Genomic DNA, 19,897 nt, shown 5'->3' with positions numbered 1-19,897 from the left:
CCCGGCGGCCGGCGTCGGGCTCCGGGGTGGAGCCTGGGGTAGGACAATGGTAGGTAAAGGCGACTGAGGCAGCAAAGGAAGTTCGGCAGAATTGGTGAGATGTAGTTAAACGTCCTCTCCCCGCGGGTCCAGAACCAGCCTGGGGAGCAGGATGTTTCCGAACAGGGAATGTCCTCCATGTGTGTGCAGTTCCAACTGGCCGAGCCGGCCGAATGGCCCGAAGACCGGTTCCCCACTTCGGCTGCGCGGTGATCTGGCGCAGGTGTTGGACTTCGTGGTTAGCGACCGTCTTGGTGACAAAGGGAAAAGCCAGCTTGAAGGTTTGGACGGCAGATTCCCCAGTGGCTCATATACAGGAATATCTGATGGATGAGGCATTCATGAGAAGGGGCTCAGCCAGACTCCGCTAGGAAGTCTCGAGGTGCTGCAGGCGGGGAGCAGGCATGGAACTTAGCAGGCTCCCGACTCCTGGGGTACTGGCCCAGGCAGAAAGATGAGGAGCGTTAGCGACGGCAAGCTGCTCCCAGATGTTGGTCTGGTGGCTTCGCCAGGGGTGGCCCGGTCGCCATCGGCCGAGGAGGCAACAGAACAGGCAAAGGATGGTGGTCGCTGAGTTGGTGGTGATGATAGCAAAGAAGGCGGCACAGAGGTTCTCGGAGTGTCTCGGGGTGGTGCTTGCTGGCGCAGCGGCGCTAGGAGCCTGGCTGGTGAGTACGCCAGCGTCTCCCCAGGTCATTGGTCTTTAGGCGTTGGCGGCAGCGTTCCTGCTGGGATGGCTGGGCGGGATCCTCTAGAAGAGATCGTTCCATCTCGGGGATGGGGTTGGTTTCCTCCTGAAGCCATTCCATGGAGTTGGCAACTGTCATGGCCGAATCCAGGAGTCCCAGGAACCTGTAGGAAGAGGACTGAAACACCTTTCCCAGGTCTGGTGAGGTCCACTCCAGGCTCAGTTCTAAATGATGGCGGGAGATTGGGATCGAGTTAGTGTTTAGATTTAATATGGGAAGGAAGAAGGCTTGTTTTGCAGCCTGTGAAGGTTGCTTTTAATGCAACCCTCCAGGGTCGCCTACACTCCTCTTTCTTTAGTTGTTTGACAGGGAGGGCAGGAGGTAAGCGACCCTGGTGGGAGTGGCTTCAAGGCGTCATCAGGGTCTGCGTCAAAGGCCGAGGGTCCGAATTTTCGAGGAGGAACAGGCGAGTCCTGGGGCGATTGTGGGTATGCATGCTTAACCAGCAACACAAAGGGGGCTTTGGAAGCACCTTTTGGGGGGGATGGGTGCATCCGGGGAGAATGAAGCAATCAGGCAATTAGAGGCAAATTCCTCGCAGCACACAAAGGAGGAGAAGAGGAAGGGGTTTCTTTGCAAGGGGGTTGCACTTACGTGACCTTGGTGTCCTAATGCAGGAAGCTGGATGGTGCTAAAATTTTGTGTCCGAATTATCTTTGGGAGATGCAGCCCGCTTGAAACCACTGCGGCCAAGCATCTTAGAAGTGATGATAGTGCTATAATGCGACACCACTTCCTCCTTAAACTGGGGCCCTGTCCTGACAGTGCTCGCGGTATCAGGACGGGCCCAGATTTTAATCCAGGGAGGGCCAGTGATCAGCCAGTGGCCCCTCCCGCCTTCTACTAGTCGAAAAAACAGAAGAGGGAAAAGGGGAGGAAACAGATTTCCTGTGGAAGTGGGAGGCAACTTCGGAAGGCACGATTAGGAATCAATGACCCGTGGCGGCTTTACCCATCCCAGACCAGAGTCGTTTTAACCTGACTCATGAGGTCTCTTCCCAGAGATTGACATGGATGTCTACCGAACGATAGAGGCCGGACTGTGAGCTGCCGCTTTCGAGTCCTGGGCTGTTGACGTGGCTGGCGGATGCTCCGTCTAGCGGTTTGTCTCCCACCCCAGATGTGCTTGGGCAAGCCTCGGTCAGCCACTGGTGAGACCCTTTCGGCTGCTCTGATAGCGGTAACATCAGCGCCCGGTGTCCACCAGGCCCTTGAACCCACATCCCTTCTATGGCGAGCTCCAGATATGGGCCAGGAGGCTCCCGATAAGCGTCTCCACGCTGCGGCGGTGGTGGCAAATGCGCCATGTTGGCTGCTGGGGAGCTCGTAGCCTTTAGATTACCGGCAGGGCAGCGCATGGGGCAGAAAGAGCTGGCGCAGCTGGCTCCGGCGGGCAGCTCCTGTGGGATGTTTGTCCAGACCTGGAGGTGGATGGGTCCTTGGTGCGTGGAGTCGATCACTCCGGGGGCGATGAACAGTCCCTGTTCAGCGGCAGGAGACCTGGCAGCACTAGCCCAATTGTCGGTAGGGATGGGCTGCATACTGGGTTGGGGCGACCACAGAACCTGCGTGGGGAACTTAAAGGAGATGGGCTGGGTGCATGCGGCGAGATGCCCTTGAGAGGGTGGTTTTGGCGAGGGCCTTGGCGTTTGGGTCTGCTCTAGTACTCCTCCTTGGTCCTGGGCTGCAGGGAGGCAGCCGGGCGGGAGTTTCGGCGGGCAGTCGTTCTCCAATGGAAGCCCCTTCTGGCAGCATTGGGCACGGGTTTAGGTGGCCTTCTCCTCCTGGGGAGGACCCTCCTCCGCGCTCGGGGTTGTAGGCCCCCACGATACTGCCTACACTCGCCGGAAGTGTCGGGTCTGCCGCAGTTGAAGCAGTCATCCTGAGACTGTCTCCCGCCCGGTGGAGAAGTGCTGCGGCCGAGGCTAGCAATTGGGCGGAGGATCCGATGTCCTGGCAAGCCTTAAGCATGTCGGCCAGTTCGGTTTTTGCCCAGGCCCGTGATTGCCCTGCGGCACTCCATGGAAGCGTTCTCCTTTGCGAGGCGCATGAGGCTTCGTTTGGGCCTCCTAAGCTATCTACCTGCCTCTTGGCGCTTCCTGGAGCCTGTTCACAAATTCAGCATAGGGCTCTTGGGGTTTTGCGGATGGAGGAGAAACTCTGGGTTGGCTGGCGGCATTGGGGACTTTGATAAATGCCTTATGGCTCAGAAGGCGACCGTAGGGTGGCCTCAGAGCAGGACTAATCTGATCATTGGGATTGGCAAAAGCATGAAACCGTGAAAGCTGGCTGGCCCGGTGTAAGCGCCGCCAGAGGTGGCTGCTCTGTTGAAGCATTGCTGGCGGAACTCACTTTCCCAGACCACAAATTGCGCCAGGGCTCAGGGCATCGCGAGGTGGTTTCCAGTCATCTGGAACCGTGATGGTTCCGCTGCGATGGCTTCCAGCATGCCTCTCCGCGTGAGGGCTAAAGTGACTCCACGTCCGCATTGCTACTTGAATTTCGGTAAGGATATTGCGCATAGCTCGAGTGATTACTTCGACAACCCGCCCGAACTATGCCATCCTCCTCGAGTATCTGTGAAGTGGATGGGGCACAATGCCACCAGAATAATAAATAAGATCTTCCGTCCAGGGTTTCTTTCTTCTGCAGATCATTGGCCTATCGTTCTGCGAGTTTCGAAACCAGCCATTACTGTGGCTGGCGGAGTGCAGTGGCTTGAAGGCGAACAAGGGGAGGCCGGCTGAGCGGGAGAAGTTTGAAATGGGTGAAGGGCGAGGGGGGCAGAAGGAGGACAGGCGTCCAATTTAGTGGATAGAAAATTCGAGGGGTTGAAATTGAAGGTGAAAGATGAAATTTACACTACAGCGAGAATACCATAGGTCTGCAGGCTGATGGCGACAAAACATTGTCTCCGCGTCAGTATGGCGACATCGTGGCCAGCGAGGCTCTGTCGCGAAAAGTCGCCCGATGTTTTCAGTCCTTAGATTCAATGTCCCCCCCCTCTGGGTACCATGGACACTGAGCTTCAATCTCCTCTCAACCAATTTCGCAGCTCCTTCTCTTCTGAGGGACCCTGCATTTAGTCAGCGCTTTCAGTTAAATCAACGTGCTTGTCATAAGCCCTGCTTTTACCCAGCTCCCATACTCACCCGGTGTTCCGTCCGGACGAGAAGTGTCCTAGGGCGCGTGTCTCCTGGATCGCCGATCAGAGGACGGCGATGCAACGGTGGTCCCTGGATCGCCGATCCAGCGGACCGTATCGCTGACCCTTCCCAGAAGCGGCAATTAGCGAGCAGGGTGGAGGTTGAGGATTCCGGGTTCGGCACCAGCTTGTAGTCGACCCGCGTTAGCGTAAAGCAGAAGAGCGGAGATAACATCTGGTGGAGATGCGCCAGCAGCGGAGACGAGGTCGATGTTCCTTGAGTCTCCCGTCTGCGGTTCCTGGCACCTTTATTGTTACTCTCGAGTGTAGGAGGTAGGACTGGGGAGTTCGGAGGCGGAGTCGGGGAGATCATCATGTGATGCATGATCTCATCACAGCTACGTCTTGAGGAGAAGCGTCGCAGCGTCTGAGCCTAATCCTCACCTGGGGGCAAGACCATTGTCCCTGAGCCCGGTGATTGAGCCAGACAGTTCATGACCCGTGACTCATGGGGGGATGAGGAGTGGGGGTGCGATGCGACCGGCAAGGCCGCAGGTCCGTTGGCGTCCCAACGTTCTACTACGGCACTGCTGGGTCGGCAGTGCACTACTACACCCTCCCCTCTGGGGAAGCATAAAAGACTGCCGTCTATTGGCCTCTGGCACTTGCTTTTATAGCACTAAGGGAGATGGGCCCAACCCTTTTGGGGGCCCATAGCATTGAACCCCATGAAGCAAAGCCCCCCAAACCTGTATGGTGTCATCATGAGAGTCTTCTGATGACACCCTGAAAGTTTGGTGCCAATACCTTTTAAAAATGTTTGTCTCACTGCTCCTGCACATGGAGGTTCAACCACAAAGAAATTACCAAAAAAATTGTTTTCCAGTTAGTGACACCAAATTTTCAGGGTGTCTTCAAGACACTGTTCTGACCATGCACCCTAAGTTTGGTGCAGTTTGGTTCATGGGCGGCCCAAGTTATGGACCCCCAAACAGGTGGCCCATTATCACCCATTGTTTCCAATGGGAGCCAATAAAGGCTATCTTTGAGGGTCCATAACCTGGGCCCCCCTGAACCAAACTTCACCAAACCTGGGGGGTATCATCAGGACAGTCTCCTGATGATACCCTGAAAGTTTGGTGTTGCTAGCCTTACAAATGCGCCCCCTGCAGGCACCCCCAGAAAGTTGGCCAAGATTCTGTGTTTTGCATGTGAACAATGACTTTGCTCCATTGCTGCCAATGGGGAATTTCTGTGGGAGGGCTGTGGAGTGCACATTTCTCATGGTAAACCCACAAAACTTTCAGGGTGTCTTCAGGAGAGTCTCTTCATGACACCATCCAGGTTTGGTGACAGTTGCTTCAGGGGGTTTATGGGCCCCCAGAAGGGTAGGGTCCATCTCCCACTGCCCCCTGAAGCAAAGTTCCCCAAACCTGGATAGTGTCTTCTTTTCTTTCCCCTCCTCCTCCTCCTCCTCCTCCTCCTTCTACTTCTCCTTCTTCTTCTTCTCCTTCTTCTCCTTTTTCTTTTTTTTCTTTTTTCTCCTTCTTCTCCTCCTTCTCCTTCTCCTCCTCCTCCTCCTCCTTCTTCCTCTTCTTCTCCTCCTTCTCCTTCTCCTCCTCCTCTTCCTCCTCCTCCTCCTCCTTCTCCTTCTTCTCCTTCTTCTCCTTCTCCTCCTCCTCCTCCTCCTTCTTCTTCTTCTTCTTCCTCTTCTTCTTCTCTTTCTCTTTCTCCTCCTCCTCCTCCTTCTTTTTCTTTTTCTTTTCTCCTCCTCCTCCTTCTCCTCCTCCTCCTCCTCCTCCTCCTCCTCTTCTTCTTCTTCTTCTTCTTCTTCTTCTTCTTCTTCTTCTTCTTCTTCTTCTTCTTCTAGGTTTTACTTACTGGAGCCTTCCATCACAGAAGAAGGTCAAGTGGTTCACATGAGCAGTGGTCAAATTTTCCACTCCGTCCCAAATCACGCTAGAAGATTTTATGCACTGTGGGAGGTGGGGAACCTTTTTCTTAAAATTATATGCTTATGAAAAGGATCTGAGCATGTTCCCTCATACCTATTTGAGAAGGCAATTTGGCATTCTAAACACAAGCAAATACCATTAAAAGGAACACTGGGAGTGACCTTGAGAATGGAACAGACGTACAATGGGGAATGCATTCCGCCTGCTTAAGTGCGCTGATCAGTCACTCTTCAAAAACAGTGTGTGAAAAGGCCCGTTTTTATTCCGTTCCCTGCCCCATCCTCTCCTTTCCTTGATCTCTAAGTGAAGGCAGGATGCTACAATTATGACACTACCTGGTTGTCATGGAATCCGTTATTGGGAGCACAACTTTAGCAGGGCACAACCTCCCAGATTGAAATCCAGTGGAACTGTGTTTTGTTCTGATTATATTTGGCTATGTGCCCCTGTTCTGGTACTATTCCGACAGAAAGGGGTGAGCATGATTTATTTACTTGGCCCAACAAGATGTGGTATTCCTGTTCTAGAAGTCTGCTTTTTAAGGTTTGCAGAATCTCTCTAGGTGACAGCATACAGAGATCTTCAAGTATTAAACCTAGAGAGTAGATTTTTGATTTAAGAAGTTGAACTATTAACTGAACCCCAACAGAGATGGATTATTACAAGGGCCAGATGCAATACTTTTCCATCGGCCATTACAAAGGGTCGCTACCTATCTATCCCTCTCCAGGATCTGGTCTGTCCACACTGTAAAAACCAAATGGAGACTCTTGCTCACATTATACTTGACTGTCTGAGATATGTGGGTATTAGGAATTTCTCTCCTGGGCGGGTCTTAGACAAATCTGAAAGAGACTCTGACAACTCTGTTGTGGAGCTTTTGTTAAATAACACAGAGGCCGTGCTCTTGGAAAAAGTAGCAAAATTTCTTTTACAAGTGACAGAATTTTCTAAGTAACGTCCAACGCTAGATACAGTTTACCTGTCTGTGTTTTGAGTGTACTTTTGATCTGTACTTCAGAAATGTCTGTAATGCTCTGGAGCCTATTTTAATAAGCCTAATAAAGGTTGTTGTATTATTGTATTATTATTCTGATTATAAGCATAAGGAATTGGGGAAAGGGGGAAACGTGAGGAGCAGAGCCATTATGCGGAAATCTTTTTGGTCTCCAGTCTTTCCATCCAGTTATTAGATCTGCTGGGCAGAATGGCTTGTTGGAATAGGGGATGAAATTTGTCCTTTTTTGCAGCATGAGTCACATAGATCCTGTTAACTGTCATCTACAGCGGAGCCCACAATAGCCGGCGGACTGTTTTGAAGAAATTCCCGATACAGCAATGTTTCCGAAGAATACCAACAGGCATTGCATTACTTATCTCGAAGCTTGCCTCAAGATGGGATTACGGTAAACCGACTTGAAGGCTGCTGATTATTCACTCTGCCCTCGGAAGGTGGTGCGATCGGGAAAACCATTTGAAAACTGTTTTTCGTCTTCCAGTTTTTCAGTAGATACTTTCACCCAGGGTATCTTAGAGCAATTCCTATGGGCACCGTGGCATCCTCCAGAATCCCCCCTTGGTACCCATTGATCTTTTCAGAAATGAGTGGGGCAACTGTATGGCAGGGTTTGTTAGTGTCCCCACTGATTCAGATGAAAGGATTTTCTGTTGCAGTCAGTGGAGGATTCAGAGGACTTGGTAGACATGCAGGATCAGTGGCAGCAGCGGCAGTGGCGTAGGAGATTAAGAGCTCGTGTATCTAATCTGGAGGAACTGGGTTTGATTCTCAGCTCTGCCGCCTGAGCTGTGGAGGCTTATCTGGGGAATTCAGATTAGCCTGTACACTCCCACACATGCCAGCTGGGTGACCTTGGGCGAGTCACAGCTTCTCGGAGCTCTCTCAGCCCCACCTACCTCACAGGGTGTTTGTTGTGAGGGGGGAAGGGCAAGGAGATTGTCAGCCCCTTTGAGTCTCCTGCAGGAGAGGAAGGGGGGATATAAATCCAAACTCTTCTTCTTCTTCTCTAACAAAACAAAACAGAAATGCCTCCCTTCTGGGTCCATTCTCACCTAGGTTGCCACCCCCTCCCTTTTCACTGGAATACCCCTTCCTCTCAGCCTGAAGGTATGTCCTACATGTGTAACATTGTGAGCTAGTCCCATGAAGTGCACACAAAACATGAGTAACCACCATGTTTTGTGTCTCGCAGAGAATTGTGCAATGGTGAGCACAGCAGAGCATCTTGCAACCACAGAAAATGCTTCCAAGGACTGATTTTGTACGCCAAAATTCTTCTTCTTCTTCTTCTTCTTCTTCTTCTTCTTCTTCTTCTTCTTCTTCTTCTTCTTCTTCTTCTTCTTCTTCTTCTTCTTCTTCTTCTTCTTCTTCTTCTTCTTCTTCTTCTTCTTCTTCTTCTTCTTCTTCTTCTTCTTCTTCTTCTTTTCAGAGTGCGGTTCCATTCTATCATCAGGATTTTCTTCATTTCATTCTATGCCCCAATCTCTTTCTCCCGGGCTCTCTCCCCCCTAAGTTCTTATTTCATCACTAGAGCTAATTCTGAACATAGCCCCATCTGTGGATAATCAAATCCAGAAACTGGGACCATGGATAGACAAATCACATCTTTCGACAAAATTTGCAACCCCTCCAAGCTTGCAGAAAAACCTGATATTGGGAAAAAAGTTCAGTTGGGGAGTTAAAAGCCCCTGAAATAATAGAAGCGGAGGCTGTAGCTTTAAGACAGTAATGCCCTGTCAGTGGCACTGTAGGGGTTGCTAGACAATCCAACAGTACTGTCAACCTTCAAGCCTTGATTCTGTCAATAAAAGGCAGGGAGGTGGCACTTCTGTGGGCTTTTTTGGCCTTTGCTGATGTCAGGCCTGGCAGCAATCACTGGGCAACTTGCCATCACTTGACTTGCATGGCTGTTGATAGGAAAGAGGAGAAAGAAGTGTGAACAAAGAAGAGGCTAGGGGGGCTTTCAGAAAAGTGGGGAAGGCTAAATGAGATGCACCCAGCAAGTCTTTGTGAGTTCCCAGTTGTCCAAAATGGACAACTGGACCTAGAGCAGGGGTCTGCAACCTGTGGCTCTCCAGATGTTCATGGATTACAATTCCCACCCCAATTGGCCATGCTGGCAGGGGCTGATGGGAATTGTAGTCCATGAACATCTGGAGAGCCACAGGTTGCAGACCCCTGACCTAGTGTCAAAAGCAAAAGCAACTACTATTAACCTTTATAAATAAATGGAACTGCCACATTGAATAAATATAAACAGGAATATAAGCATTTATGTATTTATTTTGACCCCTCTCTCTCACACACCTGTTCTTACCAATGGGGACCTGCAGCAGCTTAATCTTTTTAACCAACTTAATTAGACCAAAGAGAGACAAACAGACAGACGGAAGTATATACCACATTTTGGGCTAGTCCTGAAACTGTTGGCCTTATACCCAAGGGCTTTAGCTGTCGCATTTTGGCCCATGCTCCAACCACACAACGGCTAAATGGCCGAAACAGAGGAGGAACAGATGGTCAGTCCACGTCTCCTCCAGATGGCAAAGAAAAGATGTTCCCATTTTTCCTGCTCTGGCAGGCAAGCTTCTGGTACTTCCCAGGCTAAATATCTGGAAGAAGATGGATGACCGAAGCTCAGCTCAGCTGATGATCTCATTCAGTTACTACAGACACCCTTACAGGAGCAGCAGTGGCGTAGGAGGTTAAGAGCTCGTGTATCTAATCTGGAGGAACTGGGTTTGATTCCCAGCTCTGCCTCCTGAGCTGTGGAGGCTTATCTGGGGAATTCAGGTTAGCCTGTACACTCCCACACATGCCAGCTGGGTGACCTTGGGCTAGTCACAGCTTCTCAGAGCTCTCTCAGCCCCACCCACCTCACAGGGTGTTTGTTGTGAGGGGGGAAGGGCAAGGAGATTGTCAGCCCCTTTGAGTCTCCTGCAGGAGAGAAAGAGGGGATATAAATCTTCTTCTTCTTCTTCTTCTTCTTCTTCTTCTTCTTCTTCTTCTTCTTCTTCTTCTTCTTCTTCTTCTTCCCTTCGTCTTCTAGGAAGGGAAGAAGGGAAGAGGACATTAATTACTGAAGGTCATGATAGTCCCCTGTGCAAGTTCCAGGTCATTATTTATTTATTTATTTTATTTATTTTTCAAACTTATATACCACCCCACCCTTGAAGGGCTCTGGGCGGTGAACAACACAAAAATTCAAATACAAATAAACATAAACATAAAAATCAAATCCAATTTAATCTCTAGATAATATAAATGAAAATGCAGCAATTGATACATAACAATGCCCGCAAAATCCCTCTTAAACCCTCCCGAGAGGAGAAAGAAAGGATAGGTCCTACAGATGGTAATGGACCCTAATTCCACAAGAATGGAAGAAGGGAGAGGGGGCACTTTCAGCGGCTGGACACTCCAAAAGCCCGGCGGAACAACTCTGTCTTGCAGGCCCGGCGGAAACCACCAAGATCCCGCAGGGCCCAGACATTACTGACCCATGGGGTGACAACAACACAACCCAACATTTACAAGGCAGACTGGGGTGGTTTGCCGTTGCCTTCCCCAGCCGTCTACACTTTTCCCTCCCAGCAAGCTTTCTGTGTAATGTAGGAAATGCTCCACAGCAGGGCTTAAAGAACAGCAGGGAGCAGAAGGTGATGCATCCATGTGGAATTGCATCTAACACTTCTTACTTTGTAACCTGCTCCGTATGTTCTAGGTGGCTTTTTGCCCTGCTTTCAATTGATGACAATTTCTTTTTGCGTACAGAGAAGAATGGATTCTCACACAGAGGTCTGTGGACTCTCTCTCATTCTCTGCTGCTTCCTGACCCTTAGGTTTCTATCCCTGCAAACATTTCCATGGTAACTCATTTTGATGTCACAGAGAGGGGGGGGAGGGAGAGAGAGAGTTAATACTAAAGCTGCAAGCATGTGCAGCACACACTGGGGAAAAAAAAGGAAATTCATGAAACAATGCTCTTCATTTTGCTACTACGGAGTATCGGTTTAAATAATAAAAGCTCAAAGAAGCTCAAGTCGAAATGAAATAAAGATCTGGAAGACTTTATTTAGCCAACCGCGGGCAAAGACAGGACCAGGGGAGCCACACAAAATGGCGGTGTGTTCTCACTTTTATAGTATTAATGATGGGTTACATCAAAATGGCAGCAAAGAACACACCCCAAAGTACCTACATCATCAATCAATCATACAAAAGGTGGAGATTTTCCCTGTTCCCACAGTATTTTGGGGTTGTCCAAAGTCCCCATCGGAAGAAGTCAATATTTCACCCTCTGAACTAAAAACCCTTGTTTCCTCTTATCATTAATGTTTCTTGTTGCCCTGTTCCTTAAACAAGGAGTGTAAACTTTCCCATAGGCCTTTCTATTGTTTTAGGAAGAGGGCAACTTGGCTATTTGGCTGAGTTAGCATTATTAGTGAAAGAATAGGTTTGAGGCCTGCATGATTTCTTTGGTCAGCAGCTTTTATGGTTGCCATCTCTCCATTATAAGGAAAAATAATGGAGGGAAAGAAGAGTTTATCTTTCCTTTTTGAGTTCAAGATCCTTTTCCCTTTCTCTTTCTTATATTCTCTGTATTGCTCTTACTTTCTATCACTTGCTGTTTTTTTCTTTCTTTCCCTCTTTTCCTTCTGCGCTTACAATTTCATGGTGCTGTAAAAAATGGAGAAATACTAATCAATCTATTTATCACGTGCTGGCCAAGACGTACCCACAGTGAAAAATATTTGTACAGATAATGGGGAGAAACGTAATTTGCGTGCCAGCATGGTATAGTGGTTAGGAGTGGTGGACTCTTATCTGGTGACAAAGATTTGTTTCCCCATGTGTACACACAAAGCCTGCTGGGTGACCTTGGACTAGTCCTGGTTCTCTCAGGTCGATTCCGCACTTGCGTCATTGACCTAAGTTCGAGCTGCGTTTGACCTAAGTGCTCTGCACAACCACTGGGATCGACGTGGTTTTGTACCAGCTTCGCCCCGTGTAATGGTCAAATTTCCAACTCCAGTTGGGAACAACTACTTTTTCAGAGAACCACGCTTGAACTCAGCTCCATTCCAGTAAAGTGCGGAATCTCTGGGGCCAGGAGTCCCCCATTCAGCCAATCACAGCGGAGTGTTTCGGGCATGCGTACAGCTGGCCAATCAAAAAACGCCACCTTCGTCCCTCCATTCCTGTGGCAGTTTTTTAATAACATGTGTGGGGATAGACGGAACATGGCCGTAGAACAGTAGCCAATCGGAACGGAGCGGCAAAGAGGCACAGGATGATTCCGCCCTCCGAGCTGGGATCAAACTGGTTGCAGTGGGGAACAACAATGGCTTCGACCTTGGTTAGTACCCTTCTCAGGGAACTGGGTCGAACCTATTTTACTTGTGTGTGGAATCGCCCTCAGAACTCTCTTGGCCCCACCTACCTCACAAGGTGTCTGTTGTGGGGAAATGCCTGGAGATTCCAGGGGGTGGATCCTGGAGTGGGCGGGGCTTGGTGAGGAACCTCGATGGGGTACAATGCCATCAAGTCCAGCATTCAAAGAAGCCATTTTCTCCTGGTGAACTTATCTCTGTTGCCTGGACATCATATGTAACCTGGGGAGCTCTCTAGCAGCCACCTTGAGGCAGGTAACCTTAGTTCAGTAATGCACTTTAAAAAGGAGGGGTTGACATGCCAGGGTTTCTTTTTTGCATTGGGTATCCTTAGTGTTGTTGCAAATACCTGTTGTAAAAAAAAGCAGGCAACTGTCAAAGGGATTACGTACACGTTAAAGGACTGTGTTGCATTGCTTGCAGGGTTTCCCAGTAGTGTTGCAAACGAGACAGATGGAGAGGCCAGAATTAGTTATCACTGGCTCTGATCCCATTGAGGAAGATCCATCCCACCTAGCATACTTCAGTATTTATTATTTTAGATAAGTTTATTCCTGTTTATTCCTTGATAGGAGGCCAAACTAAGGGTATTTCCCCACTCACCCGATCCCCCTATCCCCCTGATGACCCTATGCTCTGCGCGGGGTCATCAAAAGGTGCCCTTAGCAAGAGCGCCAGGGATGCCGCGTGCGGAGGGGGCATGACAGCGGCAGCGGCGGGGCAGCTGTGCTGTCGCCGCCCCTCTCGTGGGGAGTGCCAGGGGATCAAGTAGCGCGGGGCTTAAGGTAAGTGGGGAAAGGCCCTAACTTCCTTCTGTCCTCCATTTTATCCTCACAATAGGCCCAGTGGCTGGCCCAGCAGGCCTCCATTGGTGGAATGGGGAGACCCAGGTCCAAGTCTGAGACTCTTACCACTATGTCCCTTGTAGGTGCCTGGATAAGCTTACAAATACTCTCACCTGTCTGAGCCACCATCCCCTCGAACCTCACCACGCCCCAAGCCCCACCCTCCCCTGGCCACGCCCCCGTAAGTGGGGTGTGGGGAGCCAGCCTGGGGGAGTGGTGTGGAGAGGCGGTCATGCCCCCAGGTGCCATTTAGGCTCGGTACATCACTGAATGGCACCATTTGCAACGCTGACATTCTTGAAAAGCAAAGGGTGAATGTCCAATAAGAATGTTTCCCACTGCAGAATCTATATTCTTGGTACCATCATTTCAACAACCACCACCAAAAAATTAGGAGGCACGCCCTTAGTCTGGCACAGTGGCAGCTTCTCACAACGGACTGACAAAATCAGTATTGCCTACTCTGATTGGCAGCATCTCTTCAGGGCTTCGAGTGGAAGTCTTTCATATCACCAACTCCTGATCCTGAAGGTGCCAGGGCCTGGGCCTGGAATAAGTCTACCTGTAAAGCCCCTACCTGTACAGCCCTTCTCAAATTATAGAGGAGGATGAAAGAAATGTGGTAAGGCCAGTGAAATACTTGCCACCCGAGGGTGGGACTGGCACTGCTCAGAGTTCCCAACCAAAACAACAACACAACACTCTTATCTGTGGGTTAAAATTTTGGCCAGAGCCAAACCGTTTTATTGACAAAGGGTGAAAAGAAGCGTGAGGCGCAGCATGGGATCTGATCTGAACACTGGGCAGCCCGAGTGCTGTCCCCCAGTGAGAACTTTCCTCCAACCCGCCTGTTGGAGGAAACCGTTAACCTTGCGCAGCAACCGTGGAACCCAGCTGGGCGGAGGCCACTTTCTGGGGATCCGTTTTGCGCAGCACAGCGATAGTGGAACTCAGGTGGGCGACAGGCCCCTGTCTGAAGATCCAATTTACTGCTAAGGGGTGCAAGCCTCAGTAGCCCCCGGCTGGGTGTCCTGACCCACGGCTTGCTCCACCCCAAACCTCTTAAGGAGGTTCCGCCAAAGAGGGTTAGCTCCGCAGCTCCCCTCACCATCAGATCAGCTCCCATGTGCAACCGCCGGCTTGGCTATGACAGCATACACATGCATTAACATTGTCCAAAGGGGAGAGGTGGGTAGGAAACTCGTCACCACTCTGCTCCAGGGAGGGGCGAAGGGCTGGGTAGAAGCTTTATATAGGCTCCCAGCTGCCCCTCCTGATGACACTGACACCCATAGTGGGCCTGGCCACCGCCTGCCTTCCGCCCTTCTAAGGGGAGGCATAGCAAGGCCTCTTTGCAGTGCCCATCCCGGGCAGCAATGGCGGGCCCCGCTAATTCAGGGATGCTCTTTAGGGAAGGTTTGCACATCCCTTGGATCCCCTGTTGACAGTAATGGCAGAGATGGGGCCTGAAACAAAACATTTGAGGAATCTGAAAAGAATTCAAAGAAGCTGGTATAAGGCTAGTCAAATTGGGGGTGGGGAGCTCACACATCCTGAATTCTCGGTTGGTTTGATGAAGGTTACTTCCTGTGCAGAGAGCCAACAAGGAGCCGGGGATGTTCACCCTTCATTAGAATCCATTCCACGGCCTTTGAGACTCTCCGCCAGAACGTCTGATGCGGTTTGTCACCAGATCAGAACAATGCTCTGCCTGACAGCCCTAATGCAGGAGACCAGCATAATAGGCCTCTTCAGGCTCCCGTGTTTAACGTCTAGAGAAATTCAGGGTGATAAGCCCCCGGCCAGGGGGCCGATGAGTCAAACGCAGCCTCCATATTGTACACAGCTCGCAATGACTCAGAGACATTTCAGAACTGTCACATGCTCTCCCCAGCGTGACGCTGTCGCAGAGAAAACCCGCCGTGCCGCTACCCGTCGGCAATGACATGCCGACGCCACATTCAATTGAGTGCATCGCCTCGATGAGAAACCATTTAACCTCGAGTTTAATAGGTCCCTGCTATCCCCACAGACAAATGGAACGGAGGATTGCATGGAAGTTAAATCAGATCCAGTTGAGAGAAGGTCTGCAGGTTGTTTCTTCTCCCTTTTTTTGGCAAGTCAAATTAGAAACAGCCCATGGGAAGTTATTAACTTTTCATTAGGCTCAAGCAAAAAGAACATAATTTCTGTTCCAGGATGTCAGGTGCTTTATTTTTAGCTGCGTCGGTGCGAAAAAAAATAGAGGGGAGGGAAATCAATGCAAACTTTGTAAAATATTAACTCTGCTTAAGGTATCAGCTGGGCAGAAGTTGTCAAACCACAGGAACAGGATGGTCTGGCTGAACTCCTTGGAAGAAAAGTTTGCTTGTAGAATGCCGCCAACAAAATATTGGGACTCCAAGGAAATGGAGTGACGCTGGAGACTGCCAATGAATGCCAAGGGTTTTCATTCCATGCCAGCAGTAGCCAAAAAAGTATCCAATGATGGCCAACATGGCATAGTGGTTAAGATAATCAAGTTTAATTCTCCACTCCTCCACATGTGTGGCAAACTCTTACCTGGTGAACTAGGGCTCTTTCCGCACTGCGGAAAGGGCGCCCCTGCACCAGCAGGAATTCTGCCGGTGGAGGGGTGGGGGCCGTTCGCATGGGAGCATGTGAGCGGCCCCCACAGAGGCCGGCACGGGAGAGGCAGCTCCACATGGAGCTGCCTCTTCCCCGTCGCACCCACTCACCTCGTCGCCTTCGTCGCCCTGCTGGACTCCTAAGACCTGCCCACGCTGCCCTCCGACCTCCAGGGGTCGGAGGACAGCAAGGGAGGGTCTCAGCAGTCCAGTAGAGTGACGAAGGCGATGAGGTGTGGGAGAGGGACAGGGAAAACAGCGTGTTCCTGGCGATGCCGTTTGCACTGCGCCGGCGAGAACGCGCTGTTTCCCAAAAACCTCCCTCCAGGAGGGAGGTTTTTGGCGGCCTGACGCCACCCTGGGTGTGGTGGAGGAGAGCCAGGTCGGTGCTGCTGCGTTTTAGCAGCACCGCCTGTGCGAATGGCTCCCTGGGGACGGTGTTTTTGCCGTCCCCAGGGCGCCGTATATGGCCCGTGCGGAACGGGCCTAGGTTTGTTTCCCTGTTCCTTCCCATGAAGCCTGCCAGGTGAGCTTCAGCTAGTCACAGTTATCTCTCTCGGCCCCACCTACCTCACCAAGTGTCTTTTGTGGGGAGGGGAGGGGAAAATGATTGCAAGCTGCTTTGAGACTCCTCATGATAGGGAAAAGCAAAGTATTAAAAACCCACTCTCCTTTGTTTTTGTTTTTAAAATCTATATATATATATATATATAAATCTATTAGTGCGTTTTTCTGCTGACAGATAATCTCCCAAACTACTGGACTGATTGCTTTGAAAATTTCACACAACGTCGCATTCGCGTGCGGCCAGGCTTCCATACTGTTTCCACACCTCCTGTTGTGTACATGTCACAACTGTGCCAGTTGGAACTACAGTTCTGTTCCGCAACAGCGCCATCTGCTGGCCGTCAAAGCAACACCCTCTGATACAAGGGAAACAACCATGCCTTCCTTGAAAACCGCTGTCATATGGAGTGAAAAAGATGGGTCCTGCCATCTGGACATTACGGCCAGCCCAAATTCCACCCTTGGAAAGTGGAGGAAGGGGAAGGGGTGGAGGGAGGGTCCGGGGGTTTGCTGGACCAAACGCTTTGAAATTTGAACACAATGGAGCTCATGCCTCCCAGCATGTTTTAAGCTAGATGAATGTTGCCTGCAAATCCAAATCCAAATCCAAAACCTTTAATAATTTGCCTGCAAGATAATTTGCCTGCAAGGGAAGGGAGTGAAAGAGACAGGGTCCGCCAGCTGGACATGGCCCACCCACCCTAGCAGAGGAAGGGGAACATTAGGGAGGGATGGGGTGGGGTGCCATGCAAGGGAATGGGAGAGAGTGAGGGAGTGAGGTGCCCTTTGCCCCTCCCCTCCCTTGCAAGCATTGTGCAATGATACATGTTTGAACCGTTTGCTTCCCCTTTTCTTTCTTTTCCACTTCACCAGACTGAGCCACAGCAATGCGTGGCCGGGCCCGCCAGTTTGATCTAAAATGCAAATTACTATATGCAGAACTGCTATCAACATCAAATTCCAGACAGTCCATTTTTCATACTTTTCAGACATTTGGCTGCATGCTGGACAGGTTAGTTTATTACGGGTAGCTATTAGAGTTGTTTTAGAGCCAGTTCTATAGCTAGTCTGGTCTAGGGCCAGACTGATTAAGACTGGCATAGTTAGCTATTCTGGGAGTATTAGCCAGGTTTTCTTAGGTGGAGGGGAGGCTGGTAGAGTCATGGGGGCACAAATCCCGGGGCTAGGGATCCCCGTATTGACGGGGCGGGGTAGATATTGCGGTAGGCGGTGGCCATATGATAGAAGACACATGAGATGCAATTATGCTCGTTTGCCTTCTGACCTCCGACCTATCCCGAGAAACGATGGTGGTTGGGATCAGGGACACTCTGCTTCGTCTTTGGTGTTAATTAATGCCAGGTCCATTAATAATAACAGACCATGTGAATTGCTCCGGGATTTTCTCGGAGCCCAACAAATGGACCCTGGCATGTATCACGAAACCTGGAGTGCTTGTGAAGGTGAGACCGTTAAGCCCTCGTGAAGTCAGCGCCCCGGGTTTCAGCGATGCCTCCACCGATCCTGCGAACTCCAGGGCGAGGCGGTGTTGCATTGTTCATCCATGTGATTCTATTCCCTTCAGGGCAGCCCCGTCAGGAGGTCACGCGGCATAGAAGTGTGTCGAAGCCTGGAGTGGTTGGCCTTGGAGAGGTTGGCTGTTCTCCTGGTGTACGGTCGCCCTAAGCGCGCGAGACAGCCACTACGCAGCTGCTGGAAGGTGGTGGCGGACTGGGCATTACGCGGTTCCCCAGACTTATTGTCCTGGGGACTTCCAGCGTCCATGCCCGATGCTGCCTCTCCCTGTACAGCGGCCCGCGGACCCTAGTGTCATCCATGGCGGCGCTAGGCCCCTCTCCTTGATAAACTCTGGCCCCCACCCACCCAGAGGCTGGAGCTAGACTGCTGGATTTGGTCTGCCGGGTCGAGGATAGGCCTGCAATTGGTATCCTCTACTGATAGGGTTGCCATGGTCCGACCATTTTGCCCTGAAGGTTCGGGTGGACATGCAGCGCCAAACCCGTCCTGGCTGACAGGCTGATATATGCCGCCAGCGGAGGAGACTTATGGATCCACTTGGTTTTCCTGAAGATGCTCTGCGGGACCCTGAACCCACCCGGCACACTTTCGATGAGCAGGTGGAGGATTGGGAATTCCCAACTCTCTCATGCCGCCATCGATGCTGTTGCTCCCCAGCGTCCTCGCCCCAGCTCTCGGCGCTCAAAAAGCATGGTATACAGAGGAGTTGCGCCATTATGAAACAGGAGCTTAGGCGTCTAGAGCGAGTATGGAGGAAATCTCAGCGGCCAGATGAACATCCTATAGGGCGGCTTATGAAAGCCTATGAGATGGCTGACGAAGGAGGCCGAAGAGGACTTTCTTCTCCTCGCACCCTCCGTCCGCTTTAAGCTCCGCCCAGCACAATTGTTTGTTTATAATTCGGTCATTGACCTCCCTTACGGAGAGATCTTCAAATTCTCAATTGGATATTAGCTGTAGAGGCATTTATGAGCTTTTAGCGAGGATAAGATCACGTCGCTCCGCCACGACCTTCCATCCACGTTGGCTACAACTAGCGAACTGGAGACTCCCTTGCAGATCTTCGGACCTCTGTTTGACCCAGTTCTCCCTGCTCTCTGGAAGCCGCTGTTGACAGAGCCTATAGCTGCTGTTAGACCTACTACCTGTCCTCTGGATCCGATTGCCCGTCCTGGCTTGTAAAACTTGCGGGCAGAGTTCACGACCCCATCTGTTGAGTATCATCAATGGTTCTCTTGAGCAAAGGAACCTTCCGGATGGAGTTGAAGGAGGCAGCGTGGTCCACCCACTCTTAAAGACCATCGTTAGATCCAGGAAGTCTGGCCAATTACAGCCCGTTTGAATCTTTACCGTTTCTGGGGAAGGTAATTGAGAGAAGTGGTGCTGGAGCAACTTCAAGGAAGAAAAACTTTCTGGATGACCGCGTCGACTTTTGACCCCTTTAGTCGGCTTCCGTGCTGGGCATGGGGCCGGAGACTGTTCTTGTTCGCCGTCCACAGACACCTCCGCATCCAGCTTGACCAAGGTGGATCGGCCTGCTGAGTGCTGTTAGATCTCACATGGCGTTTGATGTATTCGACCACGATCTTTTGACCCACCGCCTAGCCGCCTCCGGAGTCACGAGGGGCACTGTCCTTCAGTGGATAACCTCGAACTTCTCAGGGGCCGGAATCAGCTAAGTGAGGTCGCGGGGACCAGGCCTCCCGGAGGTGTTACCAGCTACAATGCGGTGTGCCTCAGAGGGGCATTACTGTCCCAGCTGTTATTGCTTTATCACATCTACATGCTACCCTTGCTCAGTTGGTGCGGAGTTTTGGGCTGATCTGTCATCGAATGCGCTGATGACACTCAGCTCATTCTGTTGATGGAGGGGCAACCACCGCCCCTCGCTTTGGCTCTACAGCATTGTTTGGAAGCGGTGGCTGGTTGGATTCGCGACAGAGCAGGTTGAAACTGAATCCCTCGAAGACGGAGATCCTTTGGCTGGGCTGTGAGGGGGGGGGAGGGGCCTTTCCAGCCA

Source organism: Sphaerodactylus townsendi, linkage group LG08 (assembly GCF_021028975.2).
Source record: "Sphaerodactylus townsendi isolate TG3544 linkage group LG08, MPM_Stown_v2.3, whole genome shotgun sequence".
NCBI lineage: Eukaryota > Metazoa > Chordata > Lepidosauria > Squamata > Sphaerodactylidae > Sphaerodactylus > Sphaerodactylus townsendi.
Note: the sequence above shows the minus strand (reverse complement) of the source record.